The sequence below is a fragment of the Ostrinia furnacalis genome, unplaced genomic scaffold (genome assembly GCF_004193835.3).
Source record: "Ostrinia furnacalis isolate ACB-3 unplaced genomic scaffold, ASM419383v2 OfSCF7455, whole genome shotgun sequence".
NCBI lineage: Eukaryota > Metazoa > Arthropoda > Insecta > Lepidoptera > Crambidae > Ostrinia > Ostrinia furnacalis.
The window spans coordinates 326,649-352,034 of NW_021137694.1; the positions used below are offsets into that span (position 1 = coordinate 326,649).

Sequence of the window (25,386 nt, forward strand, 5' to 3'; positions counted from 1 at the left end):
TTATGGTACGTACTTATATGAATCCTACACGTAGATGATAAGGTCATCGTAAAACATACGAAGCAACAGACAGAGGGGATCAGTGTACCTTCTTAGTAAACTCTTAATAAATCTTGTACCTTAAAGGTGTACTCACATGACACAGTCATGTATGAAACTTATACAGCTTACACGTGCATGGTAAGGTCATAATTTTAACATACGTATCGACAGAGGGAGGGGATCAGCGTACCTTTTTAGTAGACTCTTAATAAATCTTGTACCTTAAGGGTGTACTCACATGACACATCTATGTATGAAACTTATACAGTTTAACATACGTATCGACAGCCAGAGAGGATGAGTGTACCTTCTTAGAAGACTCTTAGTGAATCTTGTACCTTGAAGGTGTAGGTACTCACATGACACAGTCATGTAAGAATCTTATACATATACAGCTTACACGTGGAATCATCACTTTATTTAAATATTTAATTATGTTTTTTTTTGGATGGACTGTTCCGCTCAAACGCACACACAGGGCATGAATGATGTTCTTGTTTTCAACTGAAGTTTTTGTACTTACAAACTTTTAGATAAAAGTAAAATACACCTAACATAAAAAGATCACAAAAGCGCATTAAATAACGGAAAATATACAAAGTACGAACTTAACATAAAACGAGCAATTCAAGAAAGAGCATTCAGTATTGTAAAGAGATATTCGAACAAGCTTTGCGATTGCAGACAGGAACTGAATATAGAAGGCTATAAATATGTTTAAACTCGCACTTCGAGGAAAGTCCTACGCGCTGCATTATTGACACAAAATCGCAGGTAGTCTAAGGTTAAGCGGTGGCATTTACTCGTGAGTTTGACATTTGAAACGACTGTGAACAAAGTATTGAACGTGCTATTACTGATTCATCTTTTGTTTGAAGTTTTCAATCGCGCTAGTCATTAGTGGGTTGAAAGTCAGATTCATTGTTGGATTCATTGTTTTAGTTTTACGTCCGTATTCACAAACATTACTATGAGGTCTCACAGTATGCGTGGACGCACAGGGTCACACACAAACCAATCAGAGAGCTCTATTCAATGCTGTGCGTTAGATTTGCTGCTTCACCAAGCATCGATTGTGAATAGGGGCGTTAATGCCTTAGTATTTATTTTAATCTTAGGTAAAGCAAGCTAGAGATAATTGGGGTGACTGTGCTTATACTTGTAAGAGGAATCTTAACGATTTCCACTAAGTTTTCAGCTAGAGATATAAGATTTCAACTTAGAATCTGATCTTACTCGTTCAAGCTGAGACGGGGACCTTTTTGTTGCTGCAACGCTGTCTTGGTAATTTTGCAGATTAATTACAATTATCTTATGACTGATTTTGACTCTGTATTTTCTATTATTTTCTATGTATTTTCATGTGGCAGTAAAATAAACGTTTTCTATTTTATTCTTTATAATAAAAGAGACAAAATAACTTGTAATAAGTTAACTTTCGTTATGTGTCTGAGTGTAAGTATCATCATCATCATCATCATCATTTCAGTCATAGGACGTCCACTGCTGAACATAGGCCTCCCCCAATGATTTCCACAGTGGCCAGTCGGTGGCGGCCTGCATCCAGCGCCTTCCCGCTACCTTTATGAGGTCGTCGGTCCACCTGGGGGGTGGACGTCCTACGCTGCGCTTTCCGGTACGTCGCCTCCACTCCACTCCAGCGCATTCAGAGGGCAGCTCAAGATATTCAGCAAAGTTTGACAACAAGAGTCACAAAAACGAAAAACTACGAGCTTGTATTAGAAGACGGGGCTCACAGTTTGAGCAGGACTTAAAATAATGTACCTAGATAAAATTAGGTGATACAATTATTATTAAAATACTAAGTTTTTCTTTTATTGAGACCCAAGAATAGTTGTTAGTGTGACTTTTTTTTTATGGAAGTATCTTACTAGACGTTTAAATTCAAATAAAAAAATACTTATGTAGTTTTTATTAAACACCTGTACCTTTTTGAATAGCTAATGAATCAAGGAACTAAATTCTGTAATTTGTACACAACATTCCATACATTTTTTCTTAAGAACTGGGACTGTGCTCTCACATAATTGTGATCGGGTATTCCCCTAGTCTTACTGCAGTGGTTTTCCGTGTGCATTAAGTAAATTGGTTTTCGGTTCTTAGATTGTTTGTGTTTTCTTAATAGTTTACTTAGAAAATATATTTAATAAAGCAAGAAATATGTAATTAACTATAGTTTGATAGCGATTATCAAATACATAGATAGAATTTCTATTCTAACTGTGACTTTCTAGTCAAACAGATGGCATACCTAAAAATGATACCTACACTAGTATATAATTCAACATACTTAGGTTCAAAACAATATCTTTCAGATTAAAAAAAACTATATACATGGGGGCCGTCCATATATTACGTCATTCTAAATTAGGGGGGGGGGTTGGTCTGCGGATGACGGTAAATGATAGATAGGGGGGGGGGGGGAGGATGATTGTAGGGGGGGGGGGGGTCTAAAATCTGAAAAAATCGATGACGTAATTTATGGACGGCCCCATGCCAGATTAGATGTAAATGTCCCAGACCACCCATACAACATAATAGCGGTACAACTGTGTAGGTAAAATATGAACTTTTTGTGACAAGATAACATAAGCGCAGATATCTTCATGAAGGGCGCTCGGTAACTAACGTTAAGTTTTTGTACAAGTATCTAACTGGCCATTAGCGCCATTTGTTGCTATCCCTAACAGGGCGCAAGGATATTAGTGTTTTTGTCCATACGTTTACGAATACAGGAAGAACACAGCCGCATAATATAATTCAACTACTTAGCGTGGATCACGTGGATCACGTTTTACCCCCTTAGGGGTGGAGTTTCGTAAAACCCATTCTTAGCGGATGCCTACGTCATAACATCTACCTGCATGCCAAATTTCAGCCCGATCCGTCCAGTGGTTTGGGCTGTGCGGTGATAGATCACTATGTCAATCAGTCAGTCAGTCGCCTTTGAGTTATATTTAATTAGATACTCAAAATATCGCCTTTTGTTTTCCTTAACCTGTAAACTAAAGCAATATGATTGTGAGTGAGGTAAACATTGGGGGAGGCCTATGTTCAGTAGGGGATGTCCTGTGACTGAAATGATGATGACGAAACTAAAGCACAATGTCATTGGCTATCTCCTGTTCATTTAAGAATCCAGATCGATTCAGATGCGAGAATCGATTCAAGCAAATGATTGGTCTACTTATTGAAATTCACAAACATTCAAATTCGTTCGTAACTTGAATCATTGCTTGAGTTTGAATCGTCTCGTCTCAAGTTTCACATCCATTGAAAGCTCGGGAACTTTTTCTCCTCCAATTCAGATAACAAAGTTTTTGATGTATTTTACTGATCTGTCAATTGAGAATTACACATTTTAGTAATATCAGCTTCTTAACTGCGTCCTATTGATAAAATTGAGTTAACATCATTTTAAAAACGGAAAAGCTTCGAGCTTTTTACAGCAAAGGACATCGTTTGTGAAAATCAAAGCAAGATAATATTCCAAGCACGTTCATTCATTCGTTTGTTTCAGCCAAATGGCGTCCACTGCTGGACAAAGGCCTCCCTAAGGATTTCCACAATGACGGTTCTATATCTAGGTGCTTTTCGCGATTATCCAGGTATTTCATTCACGTACTTACTTAATACTAAGCATATAGAACAGTCTTTCCCAAAGTGGGCGATAACGCCCCCTTGTGGGCGCTGCAGGCTTAAAGGGGGGCGGTAAGAGACCCAGAAAAAAAATCGGGACGTTTGTGTCGAGGCTTGGGAGGCGTCATCTACTAGGAGGCCTCTTAGACATCGACTGAGCTCGACGCTTGACTACAAAAATGGGGGGCGCTAAAAAATAATTTATTCCTCAAGTGGGCAGTAGACTAAATAAGTTTGGGAACCGCTGATATAGAACATAAATTATTATATTTTTTTTATAAGTATTCTGACCCTGGTCAGTGATAATGCAAAGCATCGGTTATCCCAACTCTCGTTAATTTATTTCTGCAACTGTTGTATAATGGCCAGGTTCTGCTATTTAGCCGCCATCAAACCCAACCAGTGAAGGTAGAGCAGTCTGGGAATAACTATCTTGAAACCCACAACGTATTTAACTAAGAAAATATAGAAGGAACGTAGTTAAATTGCGCTCTTTAATACTGTTTATCTACTCGTACACAAGGCTGTGTGTAAATTACTATTATTGTTGAATTCTAATTTAATAGTGCGACAAACAAACCGAATGCTAAACAAATACATTCGAAGCTTGTAAACTAACTAATGCATATTAAACTCTGTAAACACTATGCCTACGAGTGCCTGTGATCTCCATTTATTCCAATAAGGTTTAGCTAAATTACCATACATATTATGTGTTTGAAATGCCAACTGTTTATTGAAAATTAATTGAAAACTTTCGGCTGAAACGAACGAACGAACGAAATTGTGCCGAGAACATAAGGTACTGCACAGTATACCTACCTATTCTACACATTAAAACTGGATTAAATGAAGAAGCATTAGTAATTATAGTAGGTACAGGCTTTTTTTTGCGAACCAAGTTGGATCGGAAAATTATGCTAAATAATTGATTATAGTTTTTAAGTAAGAACTATCAACGATAATTTATACTCGTAAGTAAAAAGTATCATTAATATACCTACATGCTTGTATTTATTATTTGTTTCAGTAATCCAGTATATTTAAATACTTCGCAGGAAACAAATTATCTTGATTGATTCACTATTATGAGAAAATCTTTACTTCCAAGTAATCCGGAACTCATTTCCTTGCTTGAGAAAAGGTTTCTTATTGATAGGTCTTAAAATAATTCTACGTTAATTATAAATTTCTGTTTCTCTAAACAAAATTATTTCACTGAAGCTTTACAGATTAATTCCGGAAAATTATGTTTGTGTGGAATTTCCCGTAGGATGATATCCTACTAATTAAATTTTAGTTAACAAGGAACAGTTTACAAAATATTAATAATAGTTCTGGTGGGTGTTGAACTCCTTCGCAAGAATTACTTAACTGGAAATTTCCACAGGGACAAGTTGGTGCCATTAAGGGCATTTAGAAACCAATTCCCAACTTTGGAATGTTCTGGAAAGGTGCGGAGAGATTCGAACACCAGCTCCAGCGCATATTAACTGCAGCAAGACTTTCAACTTTATCGTCTGGATAGAAGGGAATAATAATTACGAATATTATAACTAAGTGATTGTTAAAGTTACCTGATATGAGTAATAAGTAGTTAATTATGAAAATAGCATTGAAAGAAGACATGATACCTAATTTATATGTAAAAATTGGCCAAGTGCGTGTCGTGGCACGCGCAGTGTAGGGTTCCGTAGTTGTCCGTCGTTAACACAATTTATTTCAGAAGCAAGCAATTACTTCATCTAAAGTCACTTTTAATATGAGTATTTCCTTCTAAGGAATTTTTAGTAGTAAGAAATTGTATAATGCATGAGTCAAATGACTATTACTCTTAAACTAACTGAGGTATCTTAACCGTTATAGTTATCCTTGAAAGTTCATGAAAAGCAGTAATAGTACCAATTTTTCCAGATTTTTCAAGCCAACAGTTTAGTTTTTAGAGGGAGGGGACGCCCTACTCGAACAAAAATTGGCACTTTAAACTTTAATATTTTGCAAACGGATCCCTCAATCGAAAAATAGTCTTAGAAACCCCTAATCCATTTTAAAAAAGACCAATTTCCAATTTAATTTTAATTTAATCTAATTAAGCAGCTTGACTTAGCAACTAGTTAGGAAATAGAGTTCTGAAGAAATTCCGAATACTAAGTGAACTAAATCAAAGAGGATATCGATAAGATGGAGTTCGCAATGCCGAAGATACCAAATCCATCGAAACGGGACTATTATTCCCACCTCTCGTTCCCACCACTGCAACTCCTGTGTAGCCAGGATCTACAGCTTAACCGCACATAAAAACCCAATCAGTGAAGGTCAAGTTTAACCCGGGGAAAAGTAAACTGTCATTGGACCCGCAACGAAATTAATAAGAAGAACATAGGAGGAGTTCGAAATTAGGGTTCGACTTCCATCGAAATCCATCGAATGTCGTCCTCTTTTGCCTATTATACTTTCCCTATTTTATTCAAGCTTCATAAATAATTTAGTTTAGAAGCACCAGAAATAAAAGTTATCAAGTCAACGATCGGATAGTTTCCGACCCTTTTAGAAAACTATAAACGTATTTCATGAAAGTTAGTTGGCAGTGCCGCTACCATGCAGGGTGACAATGCTGCCTGCCTTGCTTCTAATCAAACGACGCGACATTAGAACAAAAATGGGTTAAATTATTTTGTATTAAAAGTACAAATAATTCTGGATATAAGCCAATATTGAACTGTGATTAATCAGCGAAAGGGACAAACTTATAACAAATATGTAAAGAAAGCCCTTTACCTATAAAGGATAAAAAGCCTAGGCTAGATAGGCTTATCCTATTGAGCCATAATGAAGTTCTTTGTCGTCGTTATACTCGTAGGTACTACCTATCGTTTTACATGAACACGCTTCCTTGAATATGTATATTATGATAATATGCCTTTCCTTGGAAATTTACTTATTCCGTGCTTACTTAATACTCTATGATTCCGTAACATTGTGTTTAATAATAAAATGTTTTTGGAAGATTACATCAAAAAAAAAAAAAAAAAAAGCATCCCAAATATTTCATACAAATATTTTGTCCTCAATAGGATGCTGCCCTACTTATATTTTTAGAAATAAAAGCAAATTTTTGACGCTCCGATAACACAAAATCGGTAAAATTAAATAATCTTATGTGCACATGGACCTTTTTGATTTTGTGGCTAGGTCATTTAATGTAAAAAAAATACTATCACATCAACACAAATTGATTGTACTTATTGATCACAGTCAGGTCAGCCAGGTGTAGTAATTTTCATATCACACTTTTTTATTGATTTAAAAAGAGTAATATAAATAAATCAAAAACTCCGTTAACTTCGCAAGAATCCGCCTCAGTTTTCTAAGAGTATTTGTTTCCATGGAGACAAGCAATAACAAGGAGAAAATGAACTTGCGGTTGGCGACTGTCACTGGTTCTGACGTTGAAACCGATCTATACAGGGTGTGTTGCCATGCTTCAATTAATTATTTAAACCTCGCTGGAAAATTCTCGAGTGTTCTAGATGTTTTTAAATTAATTTTCAATTTTGTCGTAAACTGCACTTTAAAATTGCTCCTTGTTTTTGCTTAGCTATATTTCTACCTTACCCATTTCGTCTTTAGGTAATCCAAACACCGAACTTGGAATAAAAACATTACTCAACTAATAAAATAAAGCACTAAAATTATTTATTTATGGTTTTATAATTTCAGTTACTATAGTGTGAGTCACGTTAAAGTGTACATATGAAAATAGATGAAACTAGACCTATTTTCATCGACAAAAAAGAGGTCAAAAAATTTTTGAGTTTTTTTTTTAATTTTTTATAGAATTTTTTTCTTCCAATTACTTATTGTAAAGAAAACGTTATAACTTTTAAACTAAGCGGTATATCCTGATAAAATAAAAACAGTAATAATGCTTAATAACAGGCGATACTAAAAAAATACATAAAATACACAAAAAAGGCCAACAAATAATAAAAAATGATACTTTTTGAAAAAAATCCGCTTTTAAATTCGTGTTTTTTTGGTTATTTGATAAATTTCTCCAAAAAATGCCCCTATAACCGGTGGTTTTTATTACTAACTTAGCCTCTCCGAAGAGAATAATGTTGTGGCAGGCCTTTGTTCAAACGACCATTGCAAACGTTGTGATAGGGATAGAGACATGCGATTTTTGGTTTTACGAAGATAATACGATAGAAAATAATACAAAGTAATAAAAACCACCGGTTATAGGGGCATTTTTTGGAGAAATTTATCAAATAACCAAAAAAACACGAATTTAAAAGCGGATTTTTTTCAAAAAGTATCATTTTTTATTATTTGTTGGCCTTTTTTGTGTATTTTATGTATTTTTTTAGTATCGCCTGTTATTAAGCATTATTACTGTTTTTATTTTATCAGGATACTAGCTGACCCGGCGAACTTTGTTCCGCCTTAATGGCAATAAATAAGCAGACTTTTTTTTTTCGAACGGGATAAAAAGTATCCTATGTCCTTCTCCTGGCTCTAAACTACCTCCCTGACAATTTTCAGCTAAATCGGTTCAGCCGTTCTTGAGTTATAAGTGGAGTAACTAACACGACTTTCTTTTATATATTAGATACCGCTTAGTTTAAAAGTTATAACGTTTTCTTTACAATAAGTAATTGGAAGAAAAAAATTCTATAATTTTTTTTAAAAAAATCTCAAAAATTTTTTGACCTCTTTTTTGTCGATAAAAATAGGTCTAGTTTCATCTATTTTCATATGTACACTTTAACGTGACTCACACTGTATAACCTAAACTGAAAATTAATAAAAACGGTCGTATTTTGTTTCTGGAAAAAACTACCAGCAATGTGAAATTCAGCACTGTAAACTGAGTTCACCCTGTATAAAATAGTAACACTTTTTCTTACAAGAGATATTGGTATGATAATACACCCCCAGAGTCACTTAGTGAGATAATTTCCGCGGGGGCGGAGATACGACGCGATCGAAAGAAAAAACAATCACCTAAAGGTAAAAGCTCAGTTTGAAAGCTTATTATAACATTCTTCCAATTTTTATTCATTTATTTATTTATTGATTGATAAAGGTACACCAACAGCAATAGACTATTTTGTCAAATAAAGTAGATTAGTATTAGTAGTATTAAGCTCGTTTTCATCATCAATCCCTAATTTTTAAGTGACCCCCATGAAAACAAAATTCCTGTTATGTGTTACCATAGGGATCACTTAAAAATTAGGGATTGATGGTGAAAACGGGCATTAGTCGCGAATTTCAAGCCTCAAATAGGTATCTAAAATAATTTATTATCATTCAAGAAATTAATTACTTTTAAAATACCTGTTTATTCGGTTCAATGGGCTGAGTGAGTTTAATCAATCAGTGAGCTCACTATAGTGAGCGCGTTTAAAAAATGTAAAATTTTTAGTTTGTGAACGTTTCCCGCTAGAGGCGCTGTACAATCCGTCATACATTTAATGTCATTCTACGCCCTCAACTAATATTAATTAGTATGATGGAGTTAGTAAATAGGACATACCTTTAGAAGTAGGTAGCGTTTAGTAGGCAATTAAAATAGTAAGGTACTTGATACAAATAAGGCCTACGTTCTAATAAGGCCTATGCATCAGAAAACACAGATAAATAAATCCAACCGGGATAATACTTCAAAGACACGTACTCATGTGCCCTATAACCCGGTAGAGTGCAAGAGCGTCCCGATCCAAGATCCCAGCAACAATTGGCACGCGTTCTTCTAAGGTGGTGGGTGATTTCGTGCTGTCTTATAAAAATCTGGCGATTTCATCTTAAATTTTCGGTAAAATGACGCTGTTTTAGATTAAGCTTTTCTTGGTAATAGTTTCTAAATATTTCTTACTATAGGTCTACCAGAATCTCATGGCAAACAAAAATATTGGAAAAGTGTGTTTTTCATATGGCAATTGTCTATGGTTTAATTGTCACCTGTCAAAGAAAATTATGAAATCTGTCAGCCGCTGCAAAAATTTTGTAATCTCTTCTTGACTATTTGTTATTTTTGTGAAAAAGTCGAAAAATCTCAAGTAAGTCATATTGTTTTCAATGTGAATTGTAAAATAAGGCATAATTCAAAGTCAATCTTTGATTCTAAAGCGCGTCGTCGAGTTGACAGTAAGTTGGACTGAAATGTTTTGATACATTTAGTTTATTACCCAACTGCGTCAGAAGGAGGGTTATGTTTTTTTATATTATTCTTACTTAATAGCTGCATTATCGGGGTTTTCAGGTATATCTCACAAATTGGTGCAGAGGAATGGTCAAAATGTTATGACCATGTAAAGAAAATTGAAAAAGATTTCATCAAGCAAGATTGAATAATGGAGAAGTTTCCAACTTTTTTCTTTTAAATATACTTGAAATAAATATAAGTAAAACTAATAATAATTGTAAAGGATTAAGAAAATATCTCTACAAATAAATAAGTTACAGGGCCCTAAAGTTGCGAATAACTATTCACGCCATTTTGATCGGTGTAATCACGACAGTCATTCGGAGTACAAACAGTAAATCACCCTTGATCCAGTGCTGTTGACAGATCCATTTTTTTTTAAGTCTAGCAGTTTTTAATTTACAGCTAGGGTCACTCAAGATTCTTTTTTAGTATAATTTTGTAACCTTTTTTTTAAATTATTGCAAACCTGGCCATATACAAAAAGAACGGCACCGCCTATGTTTCAGATACACGCGAAAATATGTAGGTAATTTAAATAATTAATTTCCCAGACATTTCTTGATCGATTAAAAAAAAAACTTCACCGTCTTTTTAGTTTTGGTATATATTTTAGTCCCATTTAGAGAAATATTGTGTTTTTAACATCAGGAAACTTCTCCATTGAAATGCTGGAAGAGCAATTTATTTACAATACCTCTTTATTTTGATCATCTATTGAAGAAAAGAAATGCAAGTGGAATTCTTAGAATCGTTTTCTAGTTCTGAATGAAGTGATAAGTTAAAAGTATGATGCATAATACAATTAGTTATTTAAAGTATTTTTTTTTATTTTACGATTTATTTATTTTTCAAGACATTTTCATATGTTAAAAACCCGATGTATAACAACATTCTTCATACACATACCTACCTAAAATGTATATTCGTACTTCATGTTCATTAATATTAAAGTCATAAAAGTAAAAAATTAAACAGTATCAAGATCGTTTATTCCAATTTCCCCAGTATTGCTCTCAACAAAGTTTATTTTCCCTATTTGCCATGAGATTCTGGTACACCTATAGCTAATAATTACCTTAATTTGTACTACTGGCTATAGATGCATTATTTGTAAATTTTTAAAGACAACAAGAGCGAGATACCTAATAAGGCCTAGGCCTTATTTCAGCATGGTAGGCCATATTAGATACCTATGTTAACACCTGATTACGGACAAATTCGTTAAACTAAATGAGTAAAAGAGTAACTAAATATTTATTTAATAAGAATGTTACTGACAGCACAGAAAAGAAAAAGAAAACAGAGTCGAAAAAAGTCGTGAGGCGGGTCGTTACATTCCCTCTAATATGGTNGATTTACCTGTAGGAGTTTATTTTTGCGGCGGAGTTTGTGTCATGAATTTTACTTAAGCTTTGAAGTTTGTAACATGTTGTCACTATGTAGGTATATTTTCAGGTTTAGCCTTTATGATCATCTTGTGTTTATTGTATTTCTTCCTATGAGCGTGGTATACAAGGTAATCGTAAAGCTAAACACGCGTATTATAATATGCAGAGTTAGGAGTGGGTTGACCAATTAGGTTGAAGAGTCGGAAAAGAGCATCCCCTCTTTAATCAGCGAGCTTTACAACTATAATTAAAACTTTCCTTTTCTCTATTGTTGTAGAGGCCCTGGGCAGCGTGGGAAGCACGGCTGGCAGCTCCTGGCCGTCATCGACGCCCGAGCCGTCGCCGTCACCCGCCTCCACGCCGACCTCCGCCGACGCTGCCGACGCCGACGCTGAGCCACCCTACACGCTCGGCGCCACTGAGCACACGCCTTACCAGTGCCAGTTCTGTGACAAGGCTTTCCCGAGGCTGTCTTATCTGAAGAAACATGAGCAGGTACGTTTATTTAATAGAAAACCATCGACGACGAAAAAAGCCGACGACGCCGTCGCCTGAGTCACCTTAAACGCTCGGCTTCACTGAACTCACGCCATATCAGTGCCATTTTTGCGACAAGCTTTTTCGGGACTGTCCTTATACCTGAAGAAACATGAGCAAATACCTATGTTCTTATTCATCCCCGAAAGTAAACATCCATAAAACTATTGCCAAAGCCGTCGCCGCGGTGCTACGTCGACAGTGTCCGCTGGATGAATATCACTACCCTAGGTCTTGAGCTAGTTGTTATTCTGGTTAATATGAATTTAAGAGCGGTATTAACAGTGTTAGTTGATAAAGCCACTCCCACACGCTGGGTGCCAATTTCTGCCTAATGTTAAAAAACCGGCCAAGTGCGAGTCGGACTCGCGCACCGAGGGTTCCGTACAAACCTGCAAGGTTTACAAAGTTCGTTCATTACGACAATCGAGTCATAACTATGGTATTTTTATTGCAAAATGAAATTCATAACATTACAATGCGGAAAGTAACTACTTAAAAGGAGAATGCCCAAAAGTGGTATCGCTCGAAATCTAATTGTACATTGAGGGTACCACACCGTAAATTCCTTTCTTCATTTGTAATGATTTGCGAAAGTAGTAAGAAATTGCCCTCTGGACACGTNCTAAACAAATAAAGAAATTTTGACTTTTTTTGAAAAAAAAAAATTACAAACCCTGTAAAAAAAAGAAAAAAAAATTAAAAATCAATAAAAAATAAGAAAAAAAGGCGCATGTATAATTCTAAAGGAAAGAAGAATAAAAGCTGGTATTATCATACCTGTGTCGAAGACAAAGTAGCAGATATGCGACCATAAAGGACTGCTTTTGGTGGTATCACAAATATTGTGTAGGAGTTCGTAAAGATGATTCAGAAGAATTTTTATGCACTGGTTCTAATAAAAATAGAGATCTCATTTTGTTTACAAAAATTCAAGACTAAATGATATTCCTAAAGTGATTTATTTAAAAGGTTTTATGTGTAGGCCTTATTCGAACACGGTGTTTTAATAAGCCCTATACAAAAAAATAATATTGTTTGTTTTTGATATTTTTTTCAATAATATATGTAAGGAATCATTACTTTATTACCATGAATATTTAATTTTATCTATAATTTATGTATAATTCTTAATAAGTGGAATTTAAGTTTATCTAGAGATATACAGTATATTTCTGTTTACTAGGTATGTAAAATTTTGATAACGCAAACAAATCGACGTGTTTAATGTTATAAGACCACATTTTGTTTAATACAACCTCAATTTTAAGGTCTAGAGGCATTTGAATCATATAGGCCTTATTCCGTGTAGGTGATTTATTAAAGCCAAAATCAGTGGTTTCGTAATTAGCTTATTTTGAAGAGATTTAGTTAAAAATTGTGTTATTTTTTGTAATATTGCTAAAATTAAAGGATGGAAGAAGTTAATTAACCTTGTTTTTGCTGATTGGCGTTAATATTTATTAAAATATAAGCATTTAAAGTTAGGTAGGCCTTATTTGTATCAAGTACCTTATAAAGTACTACGATTTTGATCAAATTAATTGGGTTTATGCAATAGACAGTTCCATGGTTTCCCAATAGTACCTACTTGTTACAACTAAATTGAATCGCCGAAACTCAATTTCAAATTGAATGGGAATCAAGGGAGAATTGTAGGTACAGTCAGTCTCAAAATATTGCTACTCAATTTGTTTTGACGTATTTTAGCAAGTCATTTGTTTGTAATCTTAAGCTCTGATAATAATACATTTCACTTATTTTCCAGCAAATAAGGAAAATGGAGCAGCTAATATTACGAAAAGCCAGCAGCGAGGAAATGATGTGATGTACTGATAAAAAAGCAATATTATGTATCATTCAACTAATTGAGTTCCTCAGTCAAGGTCAAAATATGCAATAAATGATATTAATTGTAATAAAATAATATCAATGGGGGAGGCCTATGTTCAGCAGTGGACGTCCTATGGCTGAGATGATGATGAACATCATTAAAATAAAAAACTTGATATAAGATATCACGACTTTAGTCAACTTTGTGAAATGGAAGAGGAAAACTATGTAGTAATGAAATATTTGGCTTTAAAAAGCTCAGTTTTTTTAGCGAAGGCACTCTTGCAAATACCTTGTAATATAAGAAAGCGCTTCTATTCTCAAACAGAAAACTTCTGAAACACGAGAATGTATAAGATTTTTTCCATGTTTCCTAGTCAGGAAAAAGTCACTGGAAACACAATGAGATCACTGAATGGCATGAATCGTTACATGTTCGCGCGTGACTGGTTCCTTAGTGCAATATTTTATCGTGTATAGTTGGACGCATTTACATAGAACTTTCTTATTTTATAAAAAATATTAATACCAGGAAAAATTGGCTAACTACACGATAACCAGTTCAAAGAAGGTACTCGTCTAGAGTGGCTAGTTTTTCTTGGTATGGCGTTATTAGTAATTTACTTAGAACAAAATTAATAACAAATCAGTTTGTACGTTTGGAAGCAATGTTGATTCGCGATGGAAATAGGTAAAGTCCTGTTTCTTAAAACTCAAGAGTTGTTTGTTTTGCTGTGCATTTGTGAAAGGGAAAAGTTCGATTAAAACATTCGATTAAAGTTTTAACAATTATTTATTTAATTAATCAATACGTGTAATATGAATATACAGGAAGGACAGCAAAAATAATGCCGTTTTTTGTACAAATTGTTGCAAGACGAGTTGCTAGACCTTAATCTAAAAATCTCTCAGCACCATCCTATATAATTTCACCTGCACTTACCTCGTACCGTTTAATCAAATTGCTCGTAAGTCCGACGCGTGTATAAATGGTTCTATTCAGACGATACTTGAGAGGGGAATAAACCATTTCTGGGAAAGCAAGGAGCTTCACGAAATCTGTGTTCCACGTTCAACTAGATTATTTTATAGCCGGTATTTCAGAAAATACGAACTAATATAACTTAGTTATTACAAAATTCACTCTAAAAGTTGGAAGTTACTCGCAAATGTTTTATTTTTGTCTTAATCAATCTCGTTCAATTAAAAGTACCTATATTAAGTAAGATTGTGATCAAGGAACAGCCTATAGAAGAATTAAAATACAGTTAAGTTCGGAGTTCAAAAAGTAAATTAAAACATTATAAATAAACCGCTCCAAACATTTGGTAATTTAGTAAGTGAACTTTACAAATAAAATGTACTGACACAGATACGGTAAGGTTTTATAATCTTATCATTTCATTATACTACTTAATAAACAATATTGTGACAAAAACACAAAATTCGCTCTAATTTAGGTACACCATAGTAGGTAGGAGCACTATTTCGTAAACACATGGATGGACATGGACATCAACAAAACCCATTAATTACTTTGTTAATGGCCGTAAATTTTGCCATACTAACGTTTAGAGAGTATTATTTTTACAAATAGTATTAGGACGACGTGTTCACATAAAATATTTCTAATACCTACAATTTTTTGAAGGCAACTGTACATTTTCTAGTGATATTCAATAAATTATACGAGAATTGGACGTATCAAATGTACAATATACGGTAATACCCACAAAGGATGTTGTGATTTTCGCGTGGGAAAGCTCGAAATATTTTTCGCAATGCCTATGGTTTTATTTGACGTTTTTGTGTGTATTACACAGGATTACAGTGAGTAATATTAAAGTGAGTACTTTTAGGTAACTATTATCGAACAATAAAGCACAATTCTCAATCATTCTTTGCATACAATTTCCAAATAGGCTTGGATCAATGCGAGTTTAGCAGAAACTTTTTGAAAGTTTGAATAGAAAATGGGGATTTTCCTTTGATAAAAAGTCTACAATGAACATTTTACCTGGAAGATAAGAATTTTTGAACCTTTTGCGATATAGAGAAAACAGCGAAAATCTTTTACGTTTGTTTTACTGTCAAAAATGACTGCGTAAAGTTTTTTATAAGCCCATTTAATATTCAAGTCCAAACTGGTAATCGATTATACCAGTTTACTTAGATAAGTATTAAAATAAAAAAATATCTACTTTTTATCTAAAAATTGTGTTATTTTGTGACCTTTTGCCATTTAGTAGAGATCTTAATAATAGATTAAATAAAAGACTAGACAGACACGTTTGTATTTAGCATGTAGGTATCTAGGGAAATCGTAAATTATTCAGGTTTATCGAATATCGGTCTTTCTTTACGAGATCGAATCAGAAATGAGGAGATCCGTAAACGAACTAAAGTCGCTGACAGCCCGACGGATTAGCAAGCTGAAGTGGCAGTGGGCAGGGCACATAGTATGCAGAACTGACGGCCGATGAGGCAGCAAGGTTCTGGAATGGAGGCCACGTACCGGAAAACGCAGCGTGAGACGTCCACCCACAAGGTGGACCGACGACCTAATAAAGGTAGCAGGAAGGCGCTGGATGCAGGCTGCTATCAACCGTGCGATGTGGAAGTCATTGGGGGAGGCCTATGTTCAGCAGTGGACGTCCTGTGGCTGAAATGATGATGATGACGATGATCGAATTATTCTGCTTTTCCCAAGAATGTGAAACGATCACAAAATAAACCATTTTAGTAGAACAAAAATAACATTGCCGTTATTGGCTAAAACAGAAGCTTTCAGAGATACCGCTACAATTATTTATGGAGACACTGCGCTAAAAGTATTCTGTGATACTGCAAATATATGCTAGCTCTATATTTTAAACCATTGAAGTTTACCTTCAGGAAGTAGCATTTTACTTTGACTTTGACAAACGTCATAAATCTGTCAAAGTCCATATAAAATACAACGGTTAACATTAAAGTAACGGTTAAATTTTGGTGGCCTTGTCTTTTATGCCTATAAATGCACCTACAATAGAACCAGTGACTATATTGTCATATCCGTTATATTTAACGAAATATTTATTAGACACTAATTACTATACTCCTAATAAGACTATTATCTCTACCGCTGAAGAAAAAATAAATCAAACCAAATCAATGATAATTTTTACATAGTCTACAGGCGCAGATAAATTATGTAATCTAAAAACCGAATTTATTTTCCCTCTCAATAGGCATTTGGAGTTATCTTTTTTACATGGAGCCTTAAAATGGCGAAAATGGCTTACAAGGGACGGCAAACTTGAATCTACAAAAGCGGTTTATCCCGCCTTACCATTCGCGGCAAAGAAAAAACGAATCATAAATGATCGTTGGCTCAAATACAGGGCGTAAGGAATAGTTGGTAGAGCTTGGTTATTGACTTTGGAACTGCAGCTGCATTGGTGGAATTTGTTCTCAGATAGATTGTGACTCCCAGAAAAACATTCAAGTTTTAGATCAAGGTATGAAATTACTTCCAAACTAAAATCACAATTAATAGTTTCTATTGACATCTAATTTAGGAAGATTTTCTCTCACATGAAATCAATTGAAAAAAAGCTTAAATGTAAGCTTGTATAAATTTAATTTTTCAGCCATTGTTTAGGTATCAGAATTCTGAAACTAGGTTGTTGTGCAGTTATTACAACCCACAGTATAATTATAAGAATGAATAATTACTTATAACTCACCAGCCCACACTATAAATAATCGCACTGATATTTTTTACAAACCTGTGTTCACCCCGTATGATCGTAAACGCAAACACAATTCAACTTTAGCTTTGAACGTTTTTCGAGACGGGGCTATACTTACTAGAGAATTCCATCATGTGAAAATTATTTGGAAAAAAGATATATCGCTATTTGTAAGAAATACGAATCACTTAGGTATAGCGTAAACCCAACTATACAGGCAGGCAATTTCACTCACGTACCTAGAAGGCAGGTCATTTACAATTTAAGATTGAATGTTACAGCTTATTAATATTTATGATTCAAGAGAATTCAATAAAAAGGATTGTTCTAATAGAAAAAACTTTATCCCCAAGAAAATAAGGAGCATAGATGAAACATACTCGTAAATAGAGAAAGAACATTGGATTTTTCACTATGAGTTTGTATACAAGTCACGCGTCGGGTTATCTTCCCAATAAATAATTGAACGAAAATTTTAACAATATTTTAACCTTTTGCGGCCGGTAACCGGTAAAATTAATTGGCTTGATACTAATGAAACTTAGAGTAGGCGCACACCGTTGATTTTTAGTTGGCCGATAGTTGTGCCCGATTTTAAATTGTATGAATAATCGGCCAAATCGAATCGGCTAAGTGTGCGCACTCCCATACACGCCCATACTGATCAACTGCCCGACTAAACTATCGGCCGACGAAAAATCAACGGTGTGCGCCTACTCTAATCGATAACGTTCGCGAACGGGTTAAGCCAAAAAAACAAAACTATGTACGAGTATAATATCGAACATTGCACTTTAAAAGGTAATAACATAATTTTAGTTTTGAAGTGAAACTGATCGAATATTTTATTGAAAATGTCGAGAAAAACTTATGAATATCAATGAGTGGAATCTTTATCTAATATTAATCTAGATCTTAAAGAACCTTATCTGAAATGTTACCAGGAAATGAATATGCTCTGACGATGGAAATTACTTCATTGACAGGAGGTAGACTTGCTAGAACTAGTATCATCAGTTCCTAAGTTTCTGATAAAGTTTCAGATAAAATATCTATAAAGTAAACAAAAATCAGGCTGGCCGGTGACTTATGCTTGTTTTCACCATCAATCCCTATTTTTTAAACCTTAGTGGCAGAATTGTTGCCACCATATTTTGAACCTTATTGAGAAAACATAAGGTTCAAAACTAATGAAAAATATTTTTCTCTATACCAGTTAAAGGGTACAGTGACCCCCATGGTAACACATAGGTAATATGAATTTTGTTTTCATAGGGGTCACTTAAAAATTAGGGATTGATGGTGAAAACGGGCATTAAAATCTGCCAAATTCTCCATCCCAACTAATATTATAAATGCGAAAGTAACTCTGTCTGTCTGTCTATCTGTCTGTCTGTTACGCTTTGCCGGTTAAACCTCGCAACCGATTTTGATGAAATTTGGCATAGAGATAGTTTGAGTCCCGGGAAAGAACATAGGATAGTTTTTATCCCGGTTTTTGAAACAGGGACGCGCGCGATAAAGTTTTTCTGTGACAGACAAAATTCCACGCGGGCGAAGCCGCGGGTGGAAAGCTAGTAAGAAATATTTAAATAAAAATTATCTAACTGATAATACAGTGACGCTAAAACATATTTCCGAAAATTGACATCGAAGAATTTTTACTTATTTCACAACATGGGAATCATGATAACAGATTTCATTTCCACTTAGTTTATCAACTCTCTACTTATTTTTAAGCATAATATTCTGACTCACTTAAGAAATTCATTTCATATTTAAGCTCAAAAGAGAGAAGCATAATTTTAGGGTTAAAATAAAAAACACTCGTATCACTCACTCACTCGTATAAATTATCCTTTACAATCCCGGAAAATGACCCGGAAATTAATAACCTGTTCCCTTATGTAACCCAATCGGGTCACATAAGCTTATTTACTAGTTTCAGCTGACACATGAATCCAAACACTTCTGAAACGTCTCGAACAGAGGCCTACTGATTACTAGTTCAAAGTTAATAATTAACTTGATTGGCAGAGAGCATTAACCTTTGTAGTTTAATCAATCGGACCACGAGAACGGTATTGTCCATTACCAAATATATTACCTAATAGTATACATAATATGAAGATAGTTTTTTGAATAATTATTTTGAATAGGCTAAGTTTTAAGCTAATTTTTTCCAGTGATTTTTTTTATTTATGTTTTTTGCTTAGTTCAATTCTATAAATATGTATAAGTGTTTGTATACAGAAGCAGTATAATTATGTAAAAATCGCACCCAAGAGCTTTCCTAGCTTGCAGGAAATATGAATTTTGTATCATATAATTTCAGGCATTACCTTCTTATTATACCTAGGTACCTAGGTAATAAAAATCAAGTTGATACACGCACATAATAATAATAAGTACGAGTATCACAATGTTTTGTAATTTTATGAGTTCAGTTACCTCCAAGATTTAATACTATATTATTTGGACATTTCTGAAAAAAATCCTGAACAATAAGTAGCGTATGGAACTCAGATATTTTTGTCAGCGTTTTCTTTATACAGGAGATAAAATTTAAAGAAATGTATTCAGTACAAGCTAGGCAATTTTATAATTCAAATACTCCACTGTACCTATAATGTCCATTTTGAAGAGAAAGAAGAATATGGATTGAAAAACAGAAAAAAAAATACATGGTACATTCAAATTATGTCCTTACAAAAGAAATCTGAACATAGGAACAAAGCGTACATCTGCAACTAAATAGGACACTTGCTCTGAATCCTGAATACTAATAGAACTCGATTGTGGAACGAAATGGAGTATGCAATTGGCAATCGGGAAACTTTCCACTTATTCTAGTGTTCTAGTTCCACACAATGGCTGTAAGAGCTTATTTTGCATGATTGACTATGACTGAAACTATTTTATAGCAGCCAGATGTGCACTTTTTAAAGAGACTAATGATTGATTTGGAACAGTGAAGTTTTTTGATAATTATTTCATTGCCGATTTCGATATCGAAACTAGTACCTTTCTGGCTTAAAATAATGGTAAGTCCTATAATTATGTAATTATTATATCTCATTAATTAATTTGAATAAAAAAGATTTTATATTTCTAATTATTATATGTTTTTTAAATTGATGACTTTCATACTTATTCTGTGTTGGTTGCCCAACGTTCTTCAGCTGATTAAACTTCATAAAGAAAACTTTGAGTCATAAAAAGTTACTTAATGTTAATAAAGCCAATTTTCTATAAAAAATTTGCAAAGTTTATATTAATGACGCAAACTTCTAATACTCTGCCCACCGGTCTCACTTTTCTAATTAAAAGTGGTAAAATAAAAAGCCGCAATTAACCCAATTCGGTAAATCTCAGAAGTAAGGTTTGAACTAAATAGAAGTTCAACCCTCTCAACAAACTTTGTCAACTTTCTATAACATCACAAAAAATCTACTAAACTTTCTCAAATATTGCATTATCCCTTCCAAATGTAATTTAAAACACTTACCTACCAAAAAATCCACTGGAATTCAAAACCAAACAGAACTTTGAAACTGCACAGAATTCGCGAATGAGAGTCACTCCGAGCGAACGCACGACCTTACCGATTCGCGCCCGGACAACCACTGAGGTTCGGGATGGATCCCTCCTATATATATGCCCTTGGGATTTCCCTGCAACCACCTGTTCCGTCTTTCGACATAGCAAAGTATTAACGAAACTAAACAAAATAGGGGCTGGATTCACGTGTCAAAGATTTCGTCAGCGGCAATTTCGAAACTCAAAGTTAAACTTCTTAAAGTTCCCGAAGCTTTGTATGGGTTTAATTGCGAAAATAAACAGTTGTAAAAGGATTTTCAAAATGTTCCTTTCAATTTCTTTGTTTTCCTCTATATCGGGAACACGAATGTTTTGATATTTCGTTTAAAATTTCCCTTAAGGAAAATTGCCATTATAAGTTTTGGAAAGCTATTAGAAGGAAGTTATGCTCAATGATTGACAGGGTGCTAGAAAGCTCTATCAAAAGTTCTACGAAAGTTTCTAACTTACGGCATTACAAACTTTCATGATAAGTCGATAAATACAGCGATGACATTGGTCACGGACACATTTCAGTGCCAAGGTCCGTGCTGTTTACTTGACGCACCCTGCGTGTTTCTAACGTGACATAAAACAATATAAAACATGGGTTTTTGTTACCTAAATGCTATTTACTTATTATGCAATACTACTTACTGGNCCGAGACATGATGCACGGACCTCCAACAGATGGCGAATCTTCCTAAGTCGGTCGCCGGGAGACGATTCGTCCGCGCACGGCAGACGAATGTTCTAATGTTGGTCGCCGGGAGACGATTCGTCCGCGCACGGACAAATTTGACCGCGCGTTAAAAATATTCCCTTGGGCTGACTGGCGAAGACGCGCAGTCCCAGGGCCGTGGGCGCGCAATGCCGGACTTGGGAAAAACACTCCAAAGTGGAACACGCCTATATATTAGCACTGGCAACACCGGGCGCAAACGTCAGTGTCGAATTAGTGTCAATGTCACTGTCAAACGTCAAACCGCACGCGGTCCGCACGCGGTCCGCATGCGGCTTGTCCCAACCCAATAACACATATAAGAAATCGCCTGAAAAAGGTTCAGATTTCAGAACACAGTAAAAAGTACAAATACTAAAACCAATAATAATGAAACACCGCGTCCCCTCGCACCATTGCACCCCCTGACATGGTTCCCCAGAAATATCCAAATGGCACAGTTGAATAGACACCCAGGCACATGCACTTCCGATTCCACACACTGCATCCATACACATAGGCACCCGCATAGCACAGGAGCGCGGAAACTTCGCGAAAAACTCGGAAAAGCAGGTGAAATCCGCGGAAAACACGAACCACGCGGTCCAGCACCCACGCGGCGGCCGCGGAGCGATCGACACGCACGTCCGCACTCGACGACGGCCGGCGCGCAAGTCGCAAGCATATCTCCAGCAGTCGAACGCCCGCAGGGGTCGTCATGAGCGATCCCCATACGGGGTGTTTGGCGTTGAGATCGCCGACCAGGNGGGAAATGCTAGACTGGGATCCATGGCACCTTCGTGCACAAGATCTGAATGAGGACATGCTGCGCCGACTTGACGAAATGCACATCGAGGATCTAGAGACCCCTGGAGACGCCTATTTCAGATACGGACAACACAATCCTCTCCCGACTAACACTAGATTAGGTGAAATAAATTATGTACCAAAAAAAGACAGGAGTCGGCTGCTCAGCAAGCGAGCAACTGCTCCTCGTCCCCATAGATTATAGTTAAGGATAGGACAATACGAAACAACATTATAAAATTATATAAATTTATTTTGTAACTACACACTAATAAGCACAAAGCACGCATTACACGACACATACAGATTCGGGTTACACGACAATTATAGAGAGTTCGGGACCTTGAGTGAGTACGCTGGGGTTAGGATGGTCTCGCCCAGGAGGATTACGTGCAGGTCCTGCGACTGGGCGAGAAGACGGAGCTCCTGTGTCCTGTTTCTGATGCCCCCCGGGTTCCAGTACAGGACACGTAGGCCGTCTAGTGGCATGGATGGTGTGGTTGGTACGGGGCCTCCATCCCTTGGATCGTTGCCCCCCTCACGTCTCCTCCGTTCACCAGGGCTGCTAGGAGGGACATTATGACCCTCTGGTTCTGGATCATCATGTGTAGGAGGGGGGCAAGGGAGTTTGGGTGCTCCGCACCTGAGGCCTGCGAAGGCGGCGCTGACGGCCATTGTTGGGCCGCAGTTGGGAAGGGAGACGGGCGCATACGGGCGCGCTTGCGTCCGGGGGTCTTGCGCTCGTGTCGGGCGCAGGTGCGTGGGTGCCCGCCAGCTGGGCGGGTGGCCTCCAAAGGGCCGTGAGGTGCTGCTGGCGGTTGCCGTTGGATGTACCGCATCTGCAGCATTCTTGGTATGCTCCAGGGGGGGGCCGCTGCAAGGCAGCAGGCGGGTTTGGTGCCAGAGCTGGTGGCCTCGGCTTCTGAGCCCCTTGGAGCAGGGGTGGCTGTTGAGCCGGTGCGGGCGCGTGCTCGCCTTCTCCGTGCCCCTTTTTGGGGGGCTGGGATGTAGTTTGGTGGCGCTTCCTTCTACGCCTCCTATTGTTGCGCCTTTTGGGTTGGGGCGGGAGTTGGGCTGTGCGGTCCGTGGGGCCGTTCGCCGGGGGGGCCAGCGTCCCGTAGTGGGGCGTCGGCAGTTGGTGGGTGCCGTGCGGTAGTTGTGGTGGGCGGAGTGGCCCCTCTGCGCGGGGGGGTTCCGCCGCTTCGTGCGCCGCGGTTGGGCGCTCATGGTGGGCAGTCTTGGCCTTAGGGGGCCGTTCGGACGTCCTGGGGGGACGAGTGTCCGCCTGCGGTGGGCGAGGGCGTGGGCGGTCCGGTACTGGGGGGTGCGTCTTCGCACCCTTGGCTCTTGCCTCTTGTTTGAAGGCGGGGCATCTGCGGTCGTTCGCCGAGTGCGCGCCCCTGCAGTTGGCGCATTTGGGAGGGAGGTCGCGAGGCACTGGGCAGTCCGCGACGATGTGCCCCTCGCCGCAGCGTACGCACCTTGGAGGGCGGTGGCAGCCGGCGGAAGCGTGGCCGAATGCCTGGCAGCGGTGGCATTGTGCAGGCCCGCTGCGTCCTCGCCAGGCCTCGATGACAATGCCTGGCATGTAGAGGAGCTCGGTCACCGCATAGAGGCGGGAGAGCTCCTGCTGGTCTAGGTGGTCCAGCTGCACGTGGTAGAGGCAGCCAGCTCTGCCCCTCCTCGGGGGGATGTGCCTCACGTGCTGGACGTGGTAGCCCAGCGAGTCCAGTGCCGCTTTGAGCTCATCGGGGTCGGTGTCTGCTGGGAGTCCGCGGATGGCCACTTTTGTGGGGAGCTCTGTCGGGAGCGCGTAACAGAACCAGTGAAGGTCTGCGTTTTGGCGTGCCGCCTCGACGAGGTGGCGCTGCACTACCCGGTATTCCTCGGGCGTACGCGCTATAAATCGCACCCCTGTCTTGAAAGGGCGTGCGTTGGGGGGGTGGCCCAACTTTTCGCTGAGCTCTCGGAAGTGCACTTACTGGTAAAGGTGCGATAACTGGTGAAGGTCGCGGGAAGTTACCTGGATGGGGGCAGCGCAGGGCCGGTCTTTGTGGAAATCCTTCGTTCGTTCGTTCGTTCGTTCAGCTGAAAGACGTCCACTGCTGAACAAAGGCCTCCCCCAAGGATTTCCACAAAGACCGGTCCTGCGCCGCTCGCATCCATGCAATCCTTGGGAGGCCTTAATTTGGCTGAAAAAAATACTACTTAAGAGAAACTTTTTAATATTTTTTAAAATCTTTTATTGCTCTAAAAAGTATGTAAAGAAAACCATTCTTTTACAATTTATTTTATAAATACGAAATAGGTGTGCAATAGATAATATCCAGTGTTCATCAAGGCAGATTACCTATACCTCTGCCTATACTTACAGAGGAATTTTCGACTGCTTTTCTTTGTCAAACATTTTCAAGGTAGGCATTGCGGTTAGAGATGTAAAAGTACAGTCAAATGAAAAATTAAACGTATTTTAGTCCATGTAGTTACATTTTCATAATCACGCCTTCATTTCAGCACGTGCTAAGAAAACTCTACTTGTAGTTGTTCGGCCACATTTCCCATTTTTTTTGGGCCCAGTGACTCTATCCAAGAGATCTTGCCCAAAGAGCGTTTACAGATGCTTCAGATAGTTTTTTGCGAAAGAGCGGGCATCTCCTAAAACAGGTTTATCTAAAAAGGAGACTCTCAACCTCTGTAAATACCTTATAAAAAAGAAAGAAATTTTGCTTTGATTTGATTGATTTTGATTGATCTGAAAACCTCTCCCTCTCTCTCTCTCCAGATTGAAACGGCATAGTGTTTACAGTGAGATTTGGTGATACCAGATGAAAGGGATTCATAGGAATTCCTTCTGCTGACAAAAGAAGG

At 37.4% G+C, this 25,386-nt stretch overlaps 1 protein-coding gene across 1 annotated transcript in view; it reads right to left on the bottom strand.

The window, feature by feature from the left end:
* Window positions 1-21,016, bottom strand: part of LOC114364660 (pinopsin) — a 91,574-nt gene extending 70,558 nt beyond the window's left edge. The window contains exon 1 of the mRNA XM_028320888.1: window positions 20,924-21,016. The gene's annotated coding sequence lies outside the window, so the exon portion shown is untranslated. The remainder of the gene's footprint in view (window positions 1-20,923) is intronic.
* Window positions 21,017-25,386: the final 4,370 nt, after the last annotated feature.